Genomic DNA, 8,071 nt, shown 5'->3' on the forward strand with positions numbered 1-8,071 from the left:
CCCCCCTCCCTCACTCTTTTCCCCCCCTCCCTCACTCTTTCCCCCTCCCTCACTCTTTCCCCCCCTCCCTCACTCTTTCCCCCCTCCCTCACTCTTTCCCCCCTCCCTCACTCTTTCCCCCCTCCCTCACTCTTTCCCCCCTCCCTCACTCTTTCCCCCCTCCCTCACTCTTTCCCCCTCCCTCACTCTTTCCCCCCTCCCTCACTCTTTCCCCCCTCCCTCACTCTTTCCCCCCTCCCTCACTCTTTCCCCCCTCCCTCACTCTTTCCCCCCTCCCTCACTCTTTCCCCCCTCCCTCACTCTTTCCCCCCTCCCTCACTCTTTCCCCCCTCCCTCACTCTTTCCCCCCCTCCCTCACTCTTTCCCCCCTCCCTCACTCTTTCCCCCCTCCCTCACTCTTTCCCCCCTCCCTCACTCTTTCCCCCCTCCCTCACTCTTTCCCCCCTCCCTCACTCTTTCCCCCTCCCTCACTCTTTCCCCCTCCCTCACTCTTTCCCCCCTCCCTCACTCTTTCCCCCCTCCCTCACTCTTTCCCCCCTCCCTCACTCTTTCCCCCCTCCCTCACTCTTCCCCCCTCCCTCACTCTTTCCCCCCTCCCTCACTCTTTCCCCCCTCCCCACTCCTTCCCCCCCTCCTCTCCCTTCCTCTCCCCTCCCTCACTCTTTCCCCCCTCCCCACTCTTCCCCCCACCCTCCTCCTTCCCCCCCTCCTCACTCTTTCCCCCCTCCCTCACTCTTTCCCCCCTCCCTCACTCACCCCCTCCCTCACTCTTTCCCCCCTCCCTCCACTCTTTCCCCCTCCCTCACTCTTACCCCCTCCCTCACTCTTTCCCCCCTCCCTCACTCTTTCCCCCCTCCCTCACTCTTTCCCCCTCCCTCACTCTTTCCCCCCTCCCTCACTCTTTCCCCCCCCCCCCTCCCTCACTCTTTCCCCCCCTCCCTCACTCTTTCCCCCCTCCCTCACTCTTTCCCCCCTCCCTCACTCTTTCCCCCTCCCTCACTCTTTCCCCCCTCCCTCACTCTTTCCCCCCTCCCTCACTCTTTCCCCCCTCCCTCACTCTTTCCCCCCTCCCTCACTCTTTCCCCCCTCCCTCTCTCTTTCCCCCTCCCTCTCTCTTTCCCCCTCCCCTCACTCCTTTACCCCCTCCCCTCACTCTTTTACCCCCTCCCCTCACTCTGTTCCCCCTCCCCTCACTCTGTTCCCCCTCCCTCTCTCTGTTCCCCCCTCCCTTCTCCTCCTCCTCCCCCCCTCTCCTCCCCCCTCTCCTCCCCCCCTCTCCTCCCCCCCTCTCCTCCCCCCCTCTCTCCCCCCCTCTCCTCCCCCCCTCTCCTCCCCCCTCTCCTCCCCCCCTCTCCTCCCCCCCTCTCCTCCCCCCCTCTTCTCCCCCCCCTCTCCTCCCCCCCCTCTCCTCCCCCGCTCCCTCTCCTCTCTCCGCTCCCTCTCCTCTCTCCGCTCCCTCTCCTCTCTCCGCTCCCTCTCCTCTCCCCGCTCCCTCTCCTCTCCCCGCTCCCTCCCTTTCCTCCCCTCCCTCCCTCGCTCTCCTCTCCCCCCTCCCTCCCTCTCCCCTCCCCCTCCCTCCCTCTCTTCGCCTCCCTCTGTTCTCCCCCTCCCTCTCCTCCCCCCTCTCCTCCTCTCCCCCTCCTTCCCTCCCTCCCTCAGTCTTCTCCCCCGTCCCCACCCTCCCTCCCTCCCCCTCCTCCCCCCTCCACCCCCACTCTCCTCTCTCCCCTCCCCCTCTCTCCCTCTGTCCCTCCCCCTCCCTCCCTCTCCTCCTCCTCCTCCTCCTCCTCCTCCCTGCACCATCCCTCTCCTCCCCTCCTCCCTGCACCCTCCCTCTCCTCCCCTCCTCCCTGCACCCTCCCTCTCCATCCCCTCCATCCCTCTCCTCTCCCCCCTCCCTCTCCTCTCCCCCCTCCCTCTCCTCTCCCCCCTCCCTCTCCTCTCCCCCCTCCCTCTCTCCTCTCCCCCTCCCCCTCTCCTCTCCCCCTCCCTCCCTCTCCTCTTCCCCTTCTCTCCCTCCACCCCTCCTCCCTCCACCCCTCCTCCCTCCTCCCTCCTCCTCTCCTTCCCCCTTTCCTCCCCCCACCCCTCGCTGTCAGAAACACACTGACAGTGAGAGACACTGAGACAGAGAGAGAGACACTGTCCGACAGAGACAGAGAGAGACACTGGTGGGTTGGGGGGGGGGGGGGGGAGTGTCCCAGCACGCTGTTGGAGGGCTCCCGGTGCTGCAGTCGGTGAGTAGAAACTTATAATTTAAAAAATCAATAAATTAAATTTTTTTATTTATTTATTATTTTTAAATATTTTTGATTGATTTATTGGTTGATTTATTGATTTATTTATCATTTATTATTGATGATGGCTCTTTATTTGTAAAAGTGATGTGTTTCATGTTTGTAAACTTCCCTTCCCAACACCCCCCCCCACCTCTCTTCCCAACGCCTGATTTTCTAAGTTAGTTTGGAGTAAGTTTTTGCTGCCTAAACTTGCAAAATAGGCGTAAGTGGCCGGACACGCCCCCTTTTGGAAAAAAATATCTATTCTAAAATGAAACTATTCTAACTCACGAGAACTGGAGCAAACTAAATGCCAAGAATTGCAATTTCTAAGATACTCCATTCTAAACCAGTTGCTCCAAAAAAACAGGAGCAACTCAGACCGAAACTTGACCCCTTTCTTTCTAGAGTTCGTATCAGCCTTTCTCAGTTGAGAGCACTCTTGTCAAATACATTAGCCATATGTGGGTAATTGGGAATCCAGATGTGGCTAATTTCATTTTTTGCTTAGTAAATAAAAAATGTAACAGATATTGTCATTGACCATATGATCGCAATACACATTCACATATGGTATATATGTGCACCCAACCATTTTTGATTGTTGTGTGTGCTTTACTTTCTTGTTTATTACAAAGGAAATCAGCATCTGACCGCATTCTGGATGGAGAACAGGGGCAAATCTGGCACATTTTGAGGGAAACTTAAAAACCAGTAAAGAACGACTGAAAAAATAATAGAGGGAAGATAGATTATGAAAGTAAACTCGGAAGAAATATAAAAACAGATAGTAAGAGTTTCTACAGGTATATAAAAAGGAAGAGAGTGGCTAAAGTAAATGTTGGTCCCTTAGATACTAAAAACATCCCAATAATGGATAATCAAGGGGCTATAGGGAGGGAGGAACTTAACACAATCACTATCACTAAAGAAAAAGTACTTGGTAAAATAATGGAACTAAAGGTGGCCAAGTCCCCTGGACCTGATGGCTTGCATCCTAGGATCTTAAAACAAGTGGCTGCAGAGATAGTGGATGCATTGGTTGTAATCTACCAAAATTTCCTGGATTCTGGGGGCATCCTAGCGGATTGGAAAACCGCAAATGTAACGCCCCTATTTAAACAAAGAGGCAGACAGAAAGCAGGAAACTATCGACCAGTTAGCCTAACATCTGTGGTTGGGAAAATGTTGGAGTCCATTATTAAAGAAGCAGTAGCAGGACATTTGGAAAACCATAATTCAGTCAAGCAGAGTCAGCATGGTTTTATGAAAGGGAAATCATGTTTGACAAATTTGCTGGAGTTCTTTGAAGATGTAACGATCAGGGTGGATAAGGGGGAACCAGTGGATCAATTTTGGATTTCCAGAAGGCATTCGATAAGGTGCCACATAAAAGGTTACTGCACAAGTTGAAAGTTCACGGGTTTGGGGGTAATATATTAGCATGGATAGAGGATTGGCTAACTAATAGAAAACAGAGAGTAGGGATAAATGGGTCATTTTCGGGTTGGCAAGATTGCAAGGATCAGTGCTTGGGGCCCCACTATTCACAATCTATATCAATTATTTGGATGAGGGGACCAAATGTAATATATCCAAATTTGCTGATGATACAAAGCTAGGTGGGGAATGTAAGTTGTAAGGAGGATGCAAATTGGCTTCCAGGAGATGTAGACAGGCTAAGTCAATGGGCAAGAACATGGCAAATGGAATATATTGTAGAGAAATGTGAAGTTATCTACTTTGGTAGGAAAAATAGAAAAGCAGAGTATTTTTAAAATAGTAAGAGATTGGGAAATGATGTTGTTCAGAGGGTGTCCTTGTACACATCACTGAAAGTTAGCATGCAGATACAGCAAGCAAGTATGTTGGCCTTTGAGAATTTGAGTATAAGAGTAAAGACATCTTATTACAATTATATCATCATAGTCAGTCCCTCGGAATCGAGGAAGACTTGCTTCCACTCCTGAAGTGAGTTCTTTGGTGGCTGAACAGTCCAATACGAGAGCCACAGACTCTGTCACAGGTGGGACAGGTAGTCGTTGAGGGAAGGGGTGGGTGGGACTGGTTTGCCGCACGCTCTTTCCGCTGTCTGCGCTTGATTTCTGCATGCTCTCGGTGTTGAGACTCGAGATGCTCAGCGCCCTCTCGGATGCACTTATATAGGGCCCTGGTGAGACCGCACATGGAATATTGTGTGCAGTTTTGGTCTCCTTACTTAAGGAAGGATATACTTGCCATAGAGGGAGTGCAATAAAGTTTCATCAGACTGATTTCTGAGATGGGGGGGATTGTCCTATGAAGAGACATTGAGTAGACTAGGTCTATATTCTCTAGCATTTAGAAGAATGAGAGGTGATCTCATTGAAACAAACAAAATTCTTACAGGGCTTGACAAGGTAGATGCAGGGATGCAGGCGGATGTTTCCTCTGGCTGAGGAGTCTAGAACCAGGGGTCATAGTCTCTGATTTAAGGGGTTGGCCATTTAGGACTGAGGTGAGGAGAAACTTCTTCACTCAGAGAGTGGTGAATTTTTGGGATTGTCTAACCCGGAGGGCTATGGTGGCTCAGTCTTGAGTATATTCAAGACAGAGCACGATAGACTTTTGCATATTAAGGGTATCAAGGGATATGGGGACAGTGCAGGAAAATGGAGTTGAGGTAGAAGATCAGCCATGATCTTATTGAATGGTGGAGCAGGCTCGAGGGGCCGAATGACCTACTCCTGCTCCTAATTCTTATGTAATGAATAGCTAGCTGGCTGCACTGGGAGAAATGAAAACCAGAGCGTGCCGGGAAGGGACAGAATGTATAAACATAAAGGTGAATCAGAAAGTGTTGTCAAAGCAGGAAAAAATGGTAAAAAAAACCAAATTTAAAATCTCTTTAGCTGAATGCACGTAGCATTCATAACAAAATAGATGAGTTGATGACACAAATAAATACAAATGGCTATGATCTGATAGCCATTACAGAGACGTGGTTGCAAGGTGACCAAGACTGAGAACTAAATATTCGGGGTATTTGACAATTCGGAAAGACAGACAGAAAGGAAAAGAAGGTGGGGTAGCACTTGTTAATAAAGGATGAGATCAGTGCGTTAGTGAGAAACTATATTGGCACAGAAGATCAAGATATTGAATCAGTTTGGCTGGAGATAAGGAATAATAAGGGGAAAAAGTCGCTGGTGGGTGTAGTCTATAGGCCCCCTAACAATAGCTACTCTGTTGGACGGAGTATAAATAATGGAGGCTTTTAAAAAAGGAACGGCAATAATTATGGGCGATTTTAACCTTCATATTGATTGGACAAAGCAAATTGGCCAGGGTAGCCTTGAGGAAGAGTTCATAGTATATCCGGGATAGTTTCCTTGAACAGTATGTTGTGGAACATACCAGTGAGCAGACTATCTTAGATCTGGTACCGTGTAATGAGACAGGATTAATAAACTATTTCCTAGTAAAGGATCCTCAAGAAATGAGTGACCATAACATGGTTGAATTTCAATTTCGGTTGGAGGGTGAGAAAGTTGGATCTCAAACCGGTGTCCTAAGCTTAAATAAAGGAGACTACAAAGGTATGAAGGCAGAGTTGGCTAAAGTGGGCTGGGAAAATAGATTAAACTATCATTTTTTTGATGAGCAGTGGCAGATATTTAAAGAGATATTTCATAACTCGCAACAAAAATATATCCCAATGAGAAGGAAAGACTAAGAGAAGGGATAACCACCCATGACTAACTAAGAAAATAAGGGATGGTATCAAATTAAAAACAAAGGCATACAATGTGGCCAAGACTAGTGGGAGGCCAGAGGATTGGGAAAGTTTTAAAAGCCAGCAAAGAACGACTAAAAAAATGATAGAGAGGGAAGATAGATTATTATTAGCACTGAAACATAAAAACAGATAGCAAGAATTTCTACAGGTACATAAAAAGGAAAAGAGTGGCGAAAGTAAATATTGCTCCCCTAGAGGATGATTGGGGAATTAATAATGCAGAACAGGGAAATGGCAGAGACGTTGAACAAATATTTTATATCGATCTTCACAGTAGAAGACACTAAAAACATCCCAATCATGGATAATCAAGGGGCTATAGGGAGGGAGGAACTTAATACAATCACTATCACTAAAGTAGTAGTATTCGGTAAAATAATGGAACTAAAGGCTGACAAGTCTCCTGGACCTACAAGTCACCTACCAAAATTCCCTGGATTCTGGGGAGGCCCTGGAAAACCGAAAATGTAATGCCCCTATTTAAAAAAGGAGGCAGTCAAAAAGCAGGAAACTGTAGACCAATTAGCCTAACATCTGTTGTTGGTAAAATCCTGGAATCCATTATTAAGGAAGCAGTAGTAGGGCATTTGGAAAAGTATAATTCAATCAAGCAGAGTCAGCATGGTTTTATGAAAAGGAAATCATATTTGACAAATTTGCTGGAGTTTTTTGAGGATGTAACAAGCAAGGTGGATGAGGGGGAAACCAGTGGATGTGGTGTATTTAGATTTCCAGAAGGCATTTGATAAGGTGGCACATAAACGGTTACTACACAAGCTAAAAGTTCACGAGGTTGGGGGTAATATATTAGCATGGATAGAGGATTGGTTAACTAACAGAAAACAGAGAGTAGGGATAAATGGGTCATTTTCCGGTTGGCAAACAGTAACTAGTGGGTTGCCGCAGGGATCGGTGCTGGGGCCTCAACTATTTACAATCTATATTAATGACTCGGATGAAGGTACCGTGTGTAATGTAGCCAAGTTTGCTGATGATACAAAGATGGGTGGGAAAGCAAATTGTGAAGCAAAATCTGCGAAGGGATATAGGCAGGCTAAGTGAGTGGGCAAACATTGAGCAGATCGTTTAATGTGGGTAAATGTGAGGTTATCCACTTTGACAGAAAAAATAGAAAAGCAAATTATAATTTAAATGGAGAAAAATTGCAAAGTGCTGCAGTACAGAGGGACCTGGGGGCCCTTCTGCATGAAACACAAATAGTTATTATGCAGGTACAGCAAGTAATCAGGAAGGCAAATGGAATGTTGGCCTTTATTGCAAGGGGGATAGAGTATAAAAGCAGAGAAGTTCTGCTGCAACTGTACAGGGTATTGGTGAGGCCACACCTAGAGTACTGCGTACAATTTTGGTCTCCGTATTTAAGGAAGGATCATCATCATCATTGGCAGTCCCTCGAACGAGGATGACTTGCTTCCACATGGGTTCACAGATGTTTCAATGAAGGACCCGATATTCCAAGTGATATACTTGCATTGGAGGCTGTTCAGAGAAGGTTCACTAAGTTGATTCTGGAGATGAGGGGGTTGACTTATGAAGATAGATTGAGTAGGTTGGGCCTATACTCATTGGAGTTCAGAAGAATGAGAGGTGATCTTATCGAAACATAAAAGATAATGAGGGGGCTCGACAAGGTGGTGCAGAGAGGATATCTCCACTCACAGCGGAAACTAAAACTAGGGGTCATAGTCTCAGAATAAGGGGCTGCCTATTTAAAACTGAGATGAGGAATTTCTTCGCTCAGAGAGATGTAAATCTGTGGAATTCTCTGCCCCAGAGAGCTGTAGAGGCTGAGTCATTGAATATATTTAAGGCGGCGATCGACAAATTTTTAAGCGATAAGGGAGGATGCAGCGTCCCGAATTCGGGACCGAGGCTGTTCTGGATTTTGCGTTTTGCCGGATTTTGGAACGTCTTTCTGACGTCACAAATCAGGAAACACCTGAGCCCAGGTTCGGGTATTTCTGGATTTCGGAACGTCAGAAAGCGGGGGGGG

The sequence above is a fragment of the Pristiophorus japonicus genome, chromosome 16, assembly GCF_044704955.1.
Source record: "Pristiophorus japonicus isolate sPriJap1 chromosome 16, sPriJap1.hap1, whole genome shotgun sequence".
In the NCBI taxonomy this organism is placed as follows: domain Eukaryota; kingdom Metazoa; phylum Chordata; class Chondrichthyes; family Pristiophoridae; genus Pristiophorus; species Pristiophorus japonicus.